The sequence below is a fragment of the Bos grunniens genome, chromosome 24, assembly GCF_055505025.1.
Source record: "Bos grunniens cultivar Pamir isolate PY7600 chromosome 24, Bosgru_T2T1.0, whole genome shotgun sequence".
NCBI classification, from domain to species: domain Eukaryota; kingdom Metazoa; phylum Chordata; class Mammalia; order Artiodactyla; family Bovidae; genus Bos; species Bos grunniens.
This window is the reverse complement of record NC_141188.1, coordinates 6,569,799-6,586,496: the sequence shown is the minus strand read 5'-3', so window position 1 is coordinate 6,586,496 and position 16,698 is coordinate 6,569,799.

Here is a 16,698-nt window from a genome sequence, read left to right as displayed (position 1 = left end):
AGAAGACTCTTGAGAGTGTCTTGGACTGCAATGAGATCAAACCAGTCAATCCTAAAGGAAATCAGTCCTGAATATTCATTGGAAGGATGACGTTGAATCTGAAGCTTCAATTCTTTGACCACCTGATGTGAATGAAGAACTGAATCATTAGAAAAGACCCTGATGCTGGGGAAGGTTGAAAGCAAAAGGAGAAGGGGGTGACAGAGGATGAGATGGTTAGATAGCATCACCAACTCAATGGACATGAATCTGAGCAAGAATAGGGGAGCCTGGCATGCTGCAGTCCATGGAGTCACGGAGTCAGACACAACTTAGTAACTGAACAGTAAAAACTGGTAGAGAGAATGAGACACTAAAGGAAATCTTTGATGGGATTCTCCTGCCTTAGCCACTTAACCTCTCCATATCTAGTGATTCTGGAGGGTCAGTCAACCTGAAGCATCTCCCACCACACAGGGTCCAAGAAGGAGGCAGTAGGTCTGTCCCTTTCAAGTTGTCTTTGGGTATGAGAACAATGACCTTCATTCTTCCAAGGGAAAACCCAAATCCCAAGACAAGACTCTGAGTCTCATCTTGAGATGAGGAAGAGAGAAACACATAAATATTATTCAGATTCTAAAGAAATATTAGGGAACTTTGCCTCAGGTCATCATGGGAAAGTTACATTTCTTAAATTTAAATCTAGGGATTCACATTGTCATCCAGCTTTGCTAAAGGCTTTTCTTTTTTAAATAAGTATCATCCTTATTCCTTATTTTCAGATAATCTAACATTAGTTCATGTGTTATAATCATGTGTATGTGATTTTTCCTTCTTGTAGTCCACCTCAATTATCCACATGATAGGTCCATCGAAATAAGTTTATAGGATGTCCCTGGTGGTCCAGTGGATAAGACACTCCCAATGCAGAGGGCCTGGGTTTGATCCCTGGTCAAGGAGCTAGATCCTGCATGCTTCAACTAAAAACCTCGCATGTCACAACAAAGCTGAGATCCTGCCTGCTGCAACTAAGACCTGTTGCAACCAAATAAATTTTAAAAAATACTGCAGCCACTGTTATTGAGATGAAAATATATCATTAGAACTGGGGTTTACGATTTTACAAAATAGCTTTCGGTTCAGTTCAGTTCAGTCACTCAGTCGTGTCTGACTCTTTGCGACCCCATGAATCGCAGCACGCCAAGCCTCCCTGTCCATCCCCAACTCCCGGAATTCACTCAGACTCACGTCTATCAAGTCGGTGATGCCATCCAGTCATCTCATCCTCTGTTGTCCCCTTTTCCTCCTGCCCCCAATCCTTCCCAGCATCAGAGTCTTTTCCAATGAGTCAACTCTTTGCCTGAGGTGGCCAAAGTTTTGGAGTTTCAGCTTTAGCATCATTCCTTCCAAAGAACACCCAGGACTGATCTCCTTTAGAATGGACTGGTTGGATCTTCTTGCAGTCCAAGGGACTCTCAAGAGTCTTCTCCAACACCACAGCCCAAATAGCTTTATAAATATAGAAAAAAGATAAATTGCAATCAGAGTTTCAAAATGATACAGTTCCTTAAAACAAACCAAAGCACTGAAGATGGAGACCAAAATTTCATATCATGGGACAAGGGACAAGTGTTGATTTGCATTTTGCCTTTTACCAATACCTTGTTCATCTTAATAAAATTGTTATACAGAAAGGTAGGGAGTGCTGAAAACAGTAGGAAGAGGAGGGGAAATATGGGAAAAAACAACCTTATGTGTTAAAGTCAATATATAACAGAATATAGATGATGCAGAGGTTTCAGAAATTATAGTCTGCAGTCCTCTTTGCTTTCCTCTGTATTTTTAGTCTGACTCTCTTACACTTATGTGTATTTTCTCTAGTCCTTATGCCGATTCTTGCTCCTCTGTGTCTCAGGGTCACCTCTTGTGGGACTATAATCTAATCTTCATAGTGCCTCATCCATTTACTAATTCACAAAAATCAGCACAGCCTTCCAACCACAATTCTCATAACAAGGCAATAGATCATTTGTTCAAGGATGTGTCGTCCTATGATTCAACGTGAAGTACTTCGAGGGCGGGGGCAGGGGGTGGATCAAATTTGTCTGTAGCAAGATGGCCATAGAGCATTTCCATTAAATCCCTTCTCTGGCTCTCACTCACCATGTCTGTTTAACATAAGAACAATTCTTAGGTAATATGGTTTTTGAAATGAGGGCATCATTGTGGTCATTGTTTATTTCACCGACGAATCTTCTACTATGAAGAGGTCTAGGAAGTTACACCAGAAGGTGCCATTGAGAATGTGAGGGTAAGATACATGCTAAAGGGACTTGAAAAGACTTATATGAGTGATAGAAATAGAAAATATTATGCTTGAAAGCCATCCTTAATTATTTTGCTTTGTTTTTTAATTACGTTTTATTGGAGTATAGTTGCTTAACAATGTTTTGTTAGTTTCTACTGTAGAGCAAAATGAATCAAGCATATATATACATATATCCCCTTCCTTTTGGGTTTTCTTCCCATTCAGATTACCACAGAGCATTAGGTAGAGTTCCCTATGCTATACAGTACATCCCCATTAGTTATCTGTTTTTATATAATATTAATAGTGTATGACATTCTTAGTTTTTAAACAGTATCTGTAAAGGTAACCACAGAAGTCAGAATAACACCAGAAAAGGATAAAACACACTTGTATGGGCAAGAATTTCTGCATAAAGCACTAAAATTAAATACCTAAGGTGACACAAGGTAACCACAAAAATGAGAAAGAGACCATGAGAGGGGAAGTAAGCAATATGAGAATTTATTTAATGTAGCTCAGGTTAAAACCAGGTATGCAAGGAGTTGTGGATCCCTCCTTGTGTGCATGAGGGTGAAGGGCAGACACTTTATATAAGGGAATGTGGAATCAGATGCTTATTTTACTGTTGCTGTTTAACGTAGCTCTGGGAGCCACACATTTGCATTGGTCTTTTGCCAGGTTCAATCCCTGAGTTGGGAAGATCCCCTGGAGAAGGGAATGGCAACCTACTCTAGTATTCTTGCGTGGAGAATTCCATGGGCAGAGGAGACAGGTAGGCTATAGTCCAAGGGGTCACAGAGAGTCAGACTAACACTTTGGAGCCGTGGCCAAGAGGAACAAACACTGCCACCATACGGCGTGGAGTAGGCCTGGGTGCACGTGCTGGGCATTAGCGATCAAAGCCTCCTACGTCTTTCCAGGAAAGAAGAACACATCATTATTTTTACCTTTTCCCACATGAGATCTGGCAGTGGCATGGAAAATGCTTTTTTCCCACTTGGACTTGAAAATCTTAGGCAAAATACCATCTTTCTTACGCTTTGAGCAGCCAAGTATACAATGGAACTTGAGTAATAATTGCAAATGAGACAAAAACCATTCTGTTTGTGTTCTACGGAGATAACAGAATATGCATAAAAAAAGAAAGGGGTATCTGCCTCATGACAGAAGACCGTTCTTTGTAAACCTTGAATTGACTTTTTTTTTTTGTCTCCTTCCAAGAACAAGGAAAGTAAAAATGCTGTGATTAAGGACTCAGCAGTGGGTGGTGGGTAAATAACATCCAGAAGGATCTACTAATGATGGTGCCTTAAAATAAGTGAAGGCAGAGTTTTGTTGGCCAGAAGCCATACCCTATAATTTTTTACGTTATATCCAAAAACTGTGGGGCATGATTCATGAAAAACAGAGAGAACAAGATGTGATGTCGGAAAGTATTCATGCCAAACAGTAAAACTGAAGCTAATTATTAACAGAATAACCAAGTTGAGGGCTGCCCACTCATTTTCTCCTTGAGGCTGCGAACCAGATTCAGGGCAACACCTCCATCACTTCCTTACCTCTTAAATAAGGTCAAGAAGATGCATTCAAAACTAACTGTTTAAAATGTTTGGTAAAATGAGTGTTATTATACAAATGGGACTTCTGATCATTAACCTTTACATATTAGACTGATTTGTAAATTTAGGTGTTTATGTTTCTCTCCATGTAATAGTTAATTCTGTAAAAACATCACTGTATGATTCTGAGTTTTAAGAAAGACTCTAGGAGAATATATATATATATGCATATATAATTAGATATATATAATACAGGTATTTATATTGTTTGCACATATATTATATATATTTATATAATATATACTTATTCTTATCAGTATATACATCTATATATTACATATATATGTAATATATGCTTATATATATATTTATAATGCACTATCTTTCAGTTTGTAATATAGATATTCAAATGCATATAGTAATTTCTCAGCATATATGTTCAAAATAAAAGATATTGGACATAGAAGTACCTAATAACATTACATGAATGTTAATACTAGTACAACTAGTAAACAAAATCATGTTATTATTAAGTGACATGAATTTTAAATTTTTTTTCAGTATAACCAAAGCGAATGTATACTTTTTCATCTTGTCCTTACCTACTAGGTCTTCAAACAATCATTGTCAGATGTTCTTGATCTTGTGGCTTACAGACATCGTTTTTTTTTTCAGACTTCTTTCTGGCAGTAGTAATCCCTAGAGGTTTTTATAGATTGGATATTCCTGGAAAACAAAGTTTTATTTAGATGTGTCATCTTAGATATAAACAAGAGTCTCTGTAGTTCAGTTCAGTTCAGTCACTCAGTCGTGTCCGACTCTTTGCGATCCCATGAGTCACAGCATGCCAGGCCGCCCTGTCCATCACCAGCTCCCGGAGTTCACCCAGACTCACATCCATCGAGTCAGTGATGCCATCCAGCCATCTCATCCTCTGTTGTCCCCTTTTCCTCCTGCCCCCAATCCCTCCCAGCATCAGAGTCTTTTCCAATGAGTCAACGCTTCACATGAGGTGGCCAAAGTACTGGCGTTTCAGCTTTAGCATCATTCCTTCCAAAGAACACCCAGGACTGATCTCCTTTAGAATGGACTGGTTGGATCTCTTTGCAGTCCAAGGGACTCTCAAGAGTCTTCTCCAACACCACAGTTCAAAAACATCAATTCTTCGGTGCTCAGTTTTCTTCACAGTCCAACTCTCACATCCATACATGACCACTGGAAAAACCATAGCCTTGACTAGATGGACCTTTGTTGGCAAAGTAATGTCTCTACTTTTGAATATGCCATCTAGGTTGGTCATAACTTTCCTTCCAAGGAGTAAGCATCTTAGTCCTGGCAATTTTGTGATTTTTCAAAGGTTACAAAATTATCTATTTAAATATGTGAAATGCACAGGGTGGACAATATTCAGAGCCAATATAGTATTGATTATTGATAATACTGAATTCAATCTGTCAACTCAGGTGCAGGTGATAGCAGTGGCCAGGGACTTTCAGAGTCTTTTGAGGACATTAAAGGTAGCTCATTCAGATCAAAACAAATTCCTAAAGTCAATATTCATTCATTCGCTCACAAAATACTTACTGGGCTCCAAGTCATTCCAGGAATCGTGACACTGTACAGTGGACATTTGCTGCTATTTTTGTTCAGTCGCTAAGTCGTGTCCAGCTCCTTGCAACCTCATGGACTGCAGCACACCAGTTTCCTCTGTCCTCCACTATGTCCCGAAGTTTGCTCAGATCCATGTTCACAGAGTTGATGATGCCATCCGACCATCTCATTCTGTCACCCCCTTCTCCTCTTGCCTTCAATCTTTTCCAGCATCAGGGTCTTTTCCAATGAGTTGATTATTTACATCAGGTGGCCAAAGTATTGGAGTTTTAGCTTCAACAATAGTCTTTCCAGTGGACATAGACACAGGTAAAAATAATACTAATCAAAATTTTATTTTTGTCTTTCTATATTGAAGCTACTGTATCTGAGTTATTCACTCTGAAACTAAATGCTTAGGAATAGGCAAAATGCTGTAGATAGCATAGTTCATGCAAGGACAAGTAATTACTAATAGAAATTAGCAATTTTTAACAGAAAAGAGTCATTATGACCTAAAAAATTTTTGGAGGACTGTGGGTGGGCGGTGGCGGGGTGGGGGACTTTCGCTATAAAAGAGAAAACAATCAGACTTTAATGAAATTCTTGACATATTAGTTTTAAAATGGCAATGATCCTTTCTTTCACTAAAGTTTGGCAATCTTTTTAAAGAAGTAATACCTTGAATGATGCAACAAGAAGAAGCAAATAAAGAAAAATAAATATTTGTACATTTCAGTACTTATACTTGGCTATAATAGTACACATAATAATTTTGAAAAAAATTGAATTGTTTTTCAACAAGCATTTTTGTGTAGATCTTGTGCTAGGGCATGCCAAGAAAATCTACCTAAAAATTCCCAGCTACCAAAAATATCTTGATTTTTGTTAACTGCCTACTTAAAATATAGTACACTATTTACAAATGCTTTAAAGAAAGAAATTATACATTCTGAGTAACATTTCTCCTGTTGTTAAATTTTCTGTTATTTTCTGGGAAGCACTAAGCCTTATTTAAAGGAGTTAATTACAGCTTGTATTTAGAAAGAAAAGAAAAGATTAAGGGAATGTTTTAACTTATACTTTAAGATTTCAGAGAAGTAGTCAAATAGTGAGACTGGCCTATCAGCCTCATGTATCAAAAAATAACCTTGCATCCAACGATGGAAATACCAAGTTATCCACTCACTCTTGTTTCATATAAATGGCGCCTGGGCAAAATATAAAGTGAATGAGGAACAGGTGAACGCTTTGTACTTTGACAACCATGGTGGGCCCCTTGAAGTATACAGAAAGTGCTGACAGTAGGTAAGAATCAATAATTAGAAACATAATTCAGTTTCCAAACACCTTAGCATTGTTGACACGTGAAAGGGTTTGACTCCTGACAGATACAATCTTAGTGCTTATGGGCCCGATATTTTTGTCTCCCTCAAATTTCTGTGTGGATACCCTAATGTGATGGTCTCAGGGGCAGCTCCTGCATTTCTTGGTTTATGTTCCTCGCCTTCATTTTCAAAGCCAGCACAATAGCGTGTCTTCTGTTGAGTCTAACCTTTCTGCCTCCCTCTAATAAGAACCCTTGTGAGTTTCAGCTATATAATCCAGCATAACCACCCCATCCCTTCGTTCCTTAAAAAAATTAATTGGCTGTGTTGGGCCTTAATTGCAGAATCCATATTTAGTTGTCGCATGTAAACTCATAGTTGCAGCATGTGGGATCTAGTTCCCTGACCATGGATTGAACCTGAGCCCCCTGGATTAGGAGCACAGAGTCTTGGCCACGGGACCTCAAGAGAAGTCCCTCCTTGCCCTTAATTTAATTGTATCTGCAAAGTCTCTTTTGCCATATAAGGTGAAGTATTCCAAAGTTCCATGAGTCAGGAATTGGTCATATGTGGGAGGCATTATTCAACCTGCCATATCCCCCAAACCTAAATTGAGTCCAAATTTGTCATTTGGGTTGAATGATAAGTCCATATGATGAGACTATTAGCTGATGGCTGTGCTGTTATGCAAGATTTCATCATAAGTAATGCAGTGGTATCAGCCGACTTAAAGTCATACGGTGAGGCACTGCATAATGTGTAATGGATTTTAAAATTAATTAGCGTAAAATAAAATACATGTAGCCTACCTTCAGGAAATGCAATCTGTGTTTAGATCTAGATTGTAATTTAAATGATGGCCATTATTTACCATTTAGGTTTTATTTTCAACTGAAGTATTAAAATATTCAGGTCCCCACACTAGCATATCATCTTCAATCCTGATGACAGAGTACCAGCTTGAATGACTCCCATTGTTGAAGATTTGAAAAGATAGAATTTGTTTGCATCAAGGGTTACATCCATAAATGGATTTGGAGAATTTAAGGTTCTTTTCAATTTTTCTCTATGCCAGTGGTCTTTTCAAAATACCAGCATGTAAACACTTAATCTAATGTTTCTACAGGAAGAATAGATTCTACTATCAAGCCAGTTACTCCTTTTTTAAAGCTATTCCTCTTAAGTGTTAAATTGTCCAAACATTGTAAAGCCATTCCAAGGCCAAACAATTATTTCATTATTCAAATATGCAAATGAGATTTAGGCTAAGTAATTCAAACTTCTGCCCTTAATAAGAACATGTGAAGATATAAAGGTGCTATACTTTTTCTGCAAATCTTTAGAGAAAAAGCATACATAAAATGTACAGAAATGATTGCTGACAGGTGGGGAGGCATTCCAGATGCACCTACGTAACGAATAATATCATGTCTTGGATTTGTTCCCATTCAATCCCATGGAATTTTATAACCTGTTTTGGATCTTGAAATAGCTTACAAAGAAGGGTTTCCTAAGCAGTTTGGTGTTGTTAAATGGTTATTATTCCTATCAACATCAAACATTCCTTTTGTTTTGTTTTTAAAGATTTGCTTCCTATCAACATCAAACATTTCTTTTGTCCTTTTTTTTAAAAAAAGATTTGCATTGTTCTTGACTGTGGTTTGCTCTCTGTGCACACAGATTGTTATACAGCAGGAACCTAATCCTTCAGTGCTCCAGGCAGTGGGAAAAATAAAGCCTAATAACTTGGCTTTGTTTACTTGCATTTTCAGTTAATTAAAAAAAATAAAAACAGAAACAAAACGAAGAGGGAAATCCTTTATTTTAATGCTCAGACTAATTATTTGACTCAATGATTAAATGCACATTTGCCAGTGAGGCTTCCAGATATTTAAGCAGCTGTGAAAGAACTCACAAAAATTTCAAAATGGAAAGGCAAATGGAGCAATTGCTCCCTTTGGGGGCTTTGCAGTCTGCAAACAGGGACAGTGGAGTCTGACTGTAAATAAACTGAATGCTGTTCTCTAAACTTTCATTCGTGTAAAGTCCAGCCACTCCCTGACTCAGGGGATCAGACTGTAAGTGATCTGATGCTCAGATTCTTAGGTAGCACCCATTCTGTGAAAACTCTTATTTGGATGTATAATTTTGCTTGAGTAAAGTGGCAGCTCAGTGGGTAAAGAATCCGCCTACAATGCAGGAGATGCAGTCAGATGCCGATTCTATCCCTGGGTCAGGAAGATCCCCTGAGGAGGGCATGGCAACCCACTCCAGTATTCTTACCTGGAGAATCCCATGGACAGAGGAGCCCAGAGGCTACATCCATAGGGTGGCAAAGTGTCAAACAGGACTGAAGCGACTGAGAGTGCATGCAAAGGGTACAATATCAAGCCATCTGAATTAAAAACACTGTCATTTTAGTTATAAATGTGTGAGTCTTCAATAATAATAGATTCTTAAAATGTCATGATGGTTTCCCTCGTGGCTCAGTAGTAAGGAATCCGCTTGCCAATGCAGGAAACTCACGTTCGATCCATAGGTAGGAAAGATCCCCTTAAGAAGGAAATGGCAACCCACTCCAATATTCTTGCCTGCAAAATCCCATGGACAGAGGAGCCTGGCAGGCTAAAAAAGGTAAGTTCAGTTCAGTTCAGTTAAGTCGCTCAGTCGTGTCCAACTCTTTGTGACCCCATGAATTGCAGCACACCAGGCCTCCCTGTCCATCACCAACTCCCAGAGTTCACTCAAACTCACGTCCATCGAGTCCGTGATGCCATCCAGCCATCTCATCCTCTGTTGTCCCCTTCTCCTCCTGCCCCCAATCTCTCCCAGCATCAGAGTCTTTTCCAATGAGTCAACTCTTCACATGAGGTGGCCAAAGTACTGGAGTTTCAGCTTTAGCATCATTCCTTCCAAAGAACACCCAGGACTGATCTCAGAATGGACTGGTTGGATCTCCTTGCAGTCCAACGGACTCTCAAGAGTCTTCTCCAACACCACAGTTCAAAAGCATCAATTCTTCAGTGCTCAGCTTTCTTCCCAGTCCAACTCTCACATCCATACATGACCACTGGAAAAACCATAGCCTTGACTAGATGGACCTTTGTTGGCAAAGTAATGTCTCTGTTTTTGAATATGCCATCTAGGCTGGTCATAACTTTCCTTCCAAGGAGTAAGCGTCTTTTAATTTCATGGCTGCAGTCACCATCTGCAGTGATTTTGGAGCCCAAAAAAATAAAGTCTGACACTGTTTCCACTGTTTCCCCACCTATTTCCCATGAAGTGATGGGACCAGATGCCATGATCTTCGTTTTCTGAATGTTGAGCTTTAAGCCAACTTTTTCACTCTCCTCTTTCACTTTCATCGAGAAACTTTTTAGTTCCTCTTCACTTTCTGCCATAAAGGTGGTGTCATCTGCATATCTGAGGTGATTGACATTTCTCCCGGCAATCTTGATTCCAGCTTGTGCTTCTTCAATCCCAGCGTTTCTCATGATGTACTCTGCATATAAGTTAAATAAGCAAGGTGACAATATACAGCCTTGACGTACTCCTTTTCCTATTTGGAACCAGTCTGTTGTTCCATGTCCAGTTCTAACTGTTGCTTCCTGACCTGCATATAGGTTTCTCAAGAGGCATGTCAGGTGGTCTGGTATTCCCATCTCTTTCAGAATTTTCCACAGTTTATTGTGATTCACACAAAGGCTTTGGCATACTCAATAAAGCTGAAATAGATGTTTTTCTGGAACTCTCTTGCTTCTTCCATGATCCAGCAGATGTTGGCAATTTGATCTCTGGTTCCTCTGCCTTTTCTAAAACCAGCTTGAACATCTGGAAGTTCACAGTTCATGTATTGCTGAAGCCTGGCTTGGAGAATTTTGAACATTACTTTACTAGCGTGTGAGATGAGTGCAATTGTGTGGTAGTTTGAGCATTCTTTGGCATTGCCTTTCTTTGGGATTGGAATGAAAACTGACCTTTTCCAGTCCTGTGGCCACTGCTGAGTTTTCCAAATTTGCTGGCATATTGAGTGCAGCACTTTCACAGCATCATCTTTCAGGATTTGAAATAGCTCACCTGGAATTCCATCACCTCCACTAGCTTTGTTTGTAGTGATGCTTTCTAAGGCCCACTTGACTTCACATTCCAGGATGTCTGGCTCTAGGTGAGTGATCACACCATCGTGATTATCTTGGTCGTGAAGATCTTTTTTGTACAGTTCTTCTGACAGGACCGCAACTAAAATGACAAAATGTTACGATATACTTTAGATACCTTATAATATGTTTTTTCTAACTGTGTTTTGGATACACTATATTGTCTATTATGCAAAGCATGTTCAGATTTTTTTTTCACCTTCATGGCTTTCTAATTTTTGCCCCTGGGGAGATTTATACAAACCTTTTCAATAAAAATAATCAATCAGTTATGGCCAAGTCAATTATAAGACAAGGAAGAGATCAATCAAAAGCTTACAGTAATGAATACTGGTGTGTGTGTGTGTGTGTGTGTGTGTGTGCATGCATTACATTCATTGCAAAAGGCTAAAGCTGAACGAAAAAAGACAACTAGAAGCCATCTAACCTTGAGTGTGTCCCAAGGACAGGAGAGTGCTGTTTTCCCACCTCCAAGCCCAGCATCCTACCTGCCTAGATTCTGATCTGCCTTGCTTCTTGCTGACTCAGAGAAGGGCCCTGTTTTCATTTTCAGCAAACTACTGTACAACTTCTGAAATCTGAATTCCAACTTATCTCACTTGCTCAAAACCTTTGCTTCCACCTTTCTTTCCTTCCTCCTGGAATTTTATTGTGAGCACATAAGCATGGTCCTGTATCCACTACATTAACACAACTCCTGGGGACTTCCCTGGTGGTCCGGAGGCTAAGACTCCATGCTCTCAACGCAAGGGGTCCAGGTTCAATCCTTGGTCAGGGAACTAGATCCCACATGCAGCAACTAAGATCTGGAGCGGACAAATAAATAAATACATGAAAATTAATATTTTTTTTAAAAAGAAAGGTCAAGAGAAAATAGCTAACATAAAAGAAAAAAAAAAAAAAAAAGACTACCCTTGACCACCCATCTCTGAGCTTAGAGAAAACTCTACCCCTACAAGTTATGTCCATCTCCTTCTTTCCACCCTCTCCTCACCCATCTCAGGACCTAGTTCCTGATCTTTGCACGTTCCTGAACTCCATAATCCAATTCCCCAGTTCTGCCCTGTTTGCCCATACAAGGCTGCTTTGGTACTTCTCCTGTTTTCAGACTCAGCATTTCCACCTGGACCAGTTCTTTCTTCTCAAAATGCTGATGCTTTTGAGATAGTACTTGGCGCTGTATTTCTTTTCCTTTTGATTTTTCTCCTCTGTACTCCTTTTAGTTATTTTGGAGGTTTTATCACACTATTTTGATCAAACTTGAAATATTAGAGTACCCTGCACTTTTTATCTGAGGTTTTCTATTCGTTTTTTTACACAAGTGATAACATCGAGACGCATGGCTTTGAAGACTGTTAAGACTAGAGGTAAATATTCCCCAAATATCTACTTGACATTTCCACTTCAGTGTTTGAGAAGAGGCTCACGTTTAATCTATCCAAAACAGAACTCTTGCTTTCTACCACTCCTGGTCACTGCACTGTTTCCTGCATTAGGCATTTCCCACTTTAATAAGGCTTCCTAGGTGGTGCAGTGGTAAAGAATCTGCCTGCCAATGTAGGAGACACAAGAGACGTGGGTTCAATCTTTTGATTGCAAAGATCCTCTGGAGTACGAAACGGCAACCCACTCCAGTATTCTTACTTGGAGAATCCTAAAGACAGAGGAGCCTGGATGGCTACAGTCCATGGGGTCACACAGAATCAGACATGACTGAAGTGACTTAGCGTGAATATTATACATAATATTATTACCAACTATACGCTGAACTAATAAGCAGCAACTTCAGGAATGATTACCACTATGCAAATGGGAAAAGACAGGATTTAGGGAGGTGGAGCTTTACTGTTACTATTTCCAGTTTATTGAAAATATCCATTTCAAAGCTAATATTTCAATTTATTAAACATGAAAAATAATAATATACTAATATATATTATGTGAAAGTAACTGGTTACTTCCTATATCATTTTTTGAGACTCCTAACTTAATTTTTTTTTCTTTTTTAAACTCAAGTACAGTTGATGTACAATATTACATAAGTAACAGGTGTATAACAGTGATTCACAATTTTAAAGGTTATATTCCATTTATACTTACTATAAAATGCTGGCTATATTCCCTGTGTTCCACAGTACACCCTTGGAGCTTATTTATGAATGTTTTATACAATAATTTGTATCTGTTAATCCCCTACTGCCTCTTACCTCTCCTCCATCCTCTCTCCCCATTGATAACACTAGTTTGTTCTCTGTATCTATGAGTCTGTTTCTTTTTGGTTATATTCACTAGTTTGTTTTATTTTCTAGATTCCACATAAAGTGATATCATACAATATTTGTCTCTCTCTGTCAGACTTAATTTAATCTTTAAAGCACAGTTAATAGGAGTTAATTGACATAAATGCGCCTATTAACATATACGCTTGATAAGCTTTGACTTAGGAATGTACTGGGAAACCATTACAGCAATCAAGATCATGAACCTTTAATCAGCAGCAAAAGTTTCCTCTTCCCTTTTTCTCCCCTTGTTTATTTTCTATGATATTAAAATAATTCATAATTTTAAGATTTTAAATAGTTTAAAGGAGGAGAAAAGGAAGCCATTGGCATGTGAAATTAAAAGTACTGGAAACGTACCTCACTGGGCTTCTACACCGGAGCAGGGGTGGGGTGAGCTGGTCCGGCTCTAGGAGGACTTTCGTAATTGAGGCTTTAACGCCTCGAGGAGGATAAGAGGCCATTGGATCACTTGCCGCTCTTCATTCAAACCTGTCCCCATTTTACCACTTTGATCTGCCGCCTTGTCCACAGAGGGGTAGGTGGCCAGGCGTTCATCACTTCTGAGAAAATGACTGTTGGACTTTCCATGCAAATCACGACTCTTCCTCTTTGGACCTTAGTGCTCTGGATTTACTCTTCATAAATGTCTTTTTTTTAAAATCCACTGTCAGGTGTTTTAGACAGATACAATTTCTCCATTTGACATTTTCTTAGCTTGGTTTTCCCACCAAACAGAACCTGAGACAGGAACAGACAGGTGTGTCAGGAAGTGGGAAAGAAGATGACACAGTCCATCCAGGTGCGCTCCTGAGCTACAGCGAAGGGCTGTCCGGCTCCGGCGAAGCCCCGTGAGACTTGACTCCTGGGCTCCGATACTTGCAATGGCGGAAAGGCTCTCCAGCCAGCCCACCCCAACAATGTAAGCAGAGAAGCAGCAGGTCAGACACCAAGAGACAGGCAGCGCCGTGGTGGTGGCACGAATGGTTAGAAGGAAATGCAGCCGGGGGATAAACGTGGTCCAGCAGAACTAAAGTTCCTTGAGAATGCATGTGATTATATTTCATTTATTCCATGAACAAATTTATACTGGACACTTACTGAATTACTAAGTGATTTTTTTTTTTTATCACCTTCTAGAGACAGGTAGGTTACTTTGCTAAAAAAGCACTCAATATTCAGATTGTTCTAGCTAAAATCATAAACTTCTTACATAAATGTAGGGCTTCCCTGAAAGCTCAGTTGGTAAAGAATCCTCTTGCAATGCCAGAGACCTGGGTTCAAACCCTGGGTTGGGAAGATCCCCTGGAGAAGGGAAAGGCTACCCACTCCAGCATTCTGGCCTGGAGAATTCCATAGACACGACTGAGTGACTTTCACTTTCACTTCACTTCACAAAAGTTATGTCTAGCTAGTCTAATTGTTCCTAATATGTATTGCCGTGCTGTGTGTATTAAGTCACTTCAATCGTGTCCGACTCTTTGCAGCCCTATGGACTGTAGCCCGCTAAGCTCTTTTGTCCATGGGATCATCCAGGCAAGAACACTGGAGTGCCTTGCCATCCCCTCCTCCAGGGGGATCTTCCTAACCCAAGGAAGAAACCCATCTCTTCTGCACTGGCAGGCATATTCTTTACTACTGAGCCACCTGGGAAGCCCAATAAGTACTAAAATGTCCATTTATTAATTATACTGATTAATTACAATTAATTATACTAATTAAAATATTTCTAAAAGTTAAGTGATTAATGTTCAATTAAATAAAACATTTTATAATAATCACTATAAAAAGAAATCAACTTAACAAAAGTAAATTGATAATAAATGGACTCTTCAAGAACAATAACAATTACAATAATAATAATAATAGCAAACATCAATTGAGTGCTTCATTTGCACGATTCTTAGATCTCTAGATAGATTAAATCATTTAATACTAACAATATGGCATGAGTTAAATAGTGCTATTGTCATTATTTTCAAGAATACAGAGTGATTAGTAACTTTTAAGAAAAAAATGAAATAAAAAAGTAATTTTATAAACCATTGCATAATCTTTCTTTTTCCTTTCCCATTTTAGGTTTCCTTTAGAGCTGCAGACTCTGGTAGTTAAATCATGCACACACAAGCTTGTCTAGGGGCTCAATTCCTATCCTAGCTCTGCAGCTTTGAGCAAGTTGTTCATTCCTTTAAAAGTAGCAAGTATTAAAGTTAGGTGTGAACATAGATAACATTTTATGAAAAGCAGATGCATTTCTGAAAACAAATTAACAAGAACATTGACATTGTCATATAGTCTTTGTAAATGTCCTTAGTAGAAAATATTGTAGTTGTTTAGTTGCTAAATTGTATTCAGCTCTTTTGCCACGCCATGGGCTATAGCTCCCCAGGCTCCTCTGTCCATGGGATCTCCCAGGCAAGAATACTAGAGTGGGTTGGCATTTCCTCTTCCAGGGGATCTTCCCAATGCAGGGATTGAACCTCCATCTCCTGCATTGGCAGGTGGATTCTTAACCACTGAACCATCTGAGAAGCCTAGTAGCTGTAAACTTATTTCAGCTTCTGTACCTAATCTATTGATATAGTACATGATTGGCTTCTAGAAAATGCCACCATACACACATAAGAGAATGAGCAAAAAGGCAACTAACATCTTATAGTTACTGTGAAACTCATGAGCCCTGAAGGTGTCTGAGGGACTCCCCCACAAGATCTCTAGCACACACTCTAAAAACTGCTGCTAAAACACCAATATAGACAGTTAATTTAGAAAATTCACTCAAAAGTGAAGGTCCCAGGAGGAAAACTATCAAAAAATTTATAAGATATCATCTAGACAAATCTGACAACTGATTGGCTACACTTTTCAACTTTCCAGTGACTTTTGCTTATTATACCTATGTATTTAAATCTTTTACAAAGATTTTAATATGGTCCATCTGAGTTTCAAAAATTAATCTAGAAGGTTAATAGTGTTTCCAGAAGAAAGTCATCTTCCCATGGGATATCAAGATACAAAAGAAAGAAAATGTCCAAATGCTTTCAGAATTCCAGAATCCTTGATTTACTGATTTAAAAAAAGACAAAACTTAGATATTTTCTTTTGCTGTGGAGCAGAAGGAAGGTGGGTGTCAGAATTTTGTGTCTCATCATACACGTGGAATAGTTCATTAGGTTGTACGTATGAGAACCAATTAAATACTTATTATTAAAGGTCAACAGTCAGATACAAGCTGCAGAGCCTTTTTTCCCTTGATCTGCAGAAAGAACATCAAGAACCTCAACTAGAAACATTGTTTTTCAGAAGTAGGTATTTCTTAAAAAATCTAGTTTAATTTTTTCTAAAATAATGGACATCAATTTCCTTTTTTTATATGTTTCTTTCAATTAAAATGCTTAACATTGCAGAGTAAAAACATTTTCCAAGTGATTCTATTAAGAAATCAAAGATTTTTGGGGGGTGGGGTATTTTTGGTAATGATAATACTCTCCAACC